Below are 1,461 nucleotides of genomic sequence, written 5' to 3' on the forward strand. Positions count from 1 at the left end.
CACCACTTGTATAGCTGGTCACAGCCCATACGGCTTCCTTTTGTATCTTAAAGTCTGCCTCAGAGAGAACACCAACAAGTAATGGGACTAGTCCATGATTCACAACTTGCTGTATCTGGTCCTGATGGCCAGCTGTGATGTTTGACATTGTCCATGCAGCTTCCTTTTGAATGTTAGTTTGGGGGTTGGTCAGCAGGCTGGGAAAGACAGTAAGTGCTCCTGCATCAATTACAACCTGAGTCTGTTCATCTGTCCCAGTGACAATATTCCCTATGGCTCTTAGCGCAGGAGTCACAATTGGCAATTCCGTAGCTCCCAAAAGCTTCACAAGTTGGGGCACAACTCCTGTTTTCACAACCATTTCAATCCGTTCATTTGGGCCATCAATAAGGTAGCAAATAGCCCAGCAGGTATCTGCTAATACCTCTGGATCATCGTGATGCAGGAGACGCACTAAAGTAGGAAGGATCTGTTCCACAGCATCTAATGGGGGTGCAGGATTCTTATTGCGACAAAGGTTTGAAAGTGTCCAGGTAAGATTACGTAAGTAACCACATGATAAAGATGACATATCAGGAATAGCTAGAAGAGCCAGCTGCGCCATACTTAATAACCAAGTCTCGGAAAACTGAACCATCACCTGCAATGTTTCCTAGAGCCCACACAGCTTGCTAGCTGATATGAGCATGAGGAGATGCCAACAGAGATATGAATGCTGGGATAGCACCGCCATCTACCACAGCCTTAGTCTATTCTGATGTCCCAGAAGCAATGTTAGTTAACACCCAAGCAGATTCAAACTGAATGGGACTACAATCAGTTCTACCCAAGAAGGACACAAATTTGGGGATCAAACCAGCTCAGATTATATTGTCGATGGGAAGCTGTTTTTCTCTAGAAAGTAGTTTCCTGGCAGCTTGAGTAGCTTGGAGCTGGTTTTCCATATTGGTGCTATTTATACCTTTGACATTGTCATCCACAGACCAATTCACAGTCCCCTGGTTGTTTTGGTTTTCCTGCAGTGGAGAAGAAGCATCATCAGGAAACGAGCTTACATTTCTCCTTTTCAGCATCTGGTCGTCTTTCTTAGCTCTCCTCAACTCCACATTAACTTCTATTCGGCATCGCCTCATTTCTGTACTGTCTTTTCCCTTGTTCTTGAACCTGTCAAGTCGGGCAGCTGGTGAATCAGCATTCTCATTGGTGGACATGGTTATGAGACCAAGGGAGAAAGCTGCACAGCCAGCTCAAGCTTCCCCAGGAGGTGGTGCGGGACTCAGAAGACCTGGGTTGGCTGCCCTGGAAACGTCCACCGTAGCTCAGGGAGAACGGTGTCTGTACTTTCTACTTAATTTTTCTATAAGCCTAAAACTCCTCTAAAAAGTGAAGTCTATAAATAAATAACATAGATAAGTATAAAAAATAATAGTTTATTTTTCATTCCAGTGTGACACTTTTTCT

The 1,461-nt window shown here is 44.4% G+C and overlaps 1 protein-coding gene and 1 pseudogene across 1 annotated transcript in view; both read right to left on the bottom strand.

Moving 5' to 3' along the window:
* The window catches only part of LOC105886750, a 1,692-nt pseudogene extending 391 nt beyond the window's left edge, over positions 1-1,301 (bottom strand).
* NBAS (neuroblastoma amplified sequence) overlaps positions 1-1,461 on the bottom strand; it is a 367,205-nt gene that overhangs the window by 216,744 nt on the left and 149,000 nt on the right. The gene's annotated exons all lie outside the window — the stretch shown is intronic.

This window comes from Otolemur garnettii, unplaced genomic scaffold (assembly GCF_000181295.1).
Source record: "Otolemur garnettii isolate 467f Iridium unplaced genomic scaffold, OtoGar3 scaffold00022, whole genome shotgun sequence".
Lineage (NCBI taxonomy): Eukaryota > Metazoa > Chordata > Mammalia > Primates > Galagidae > Otolemur > Otolemur garnettii.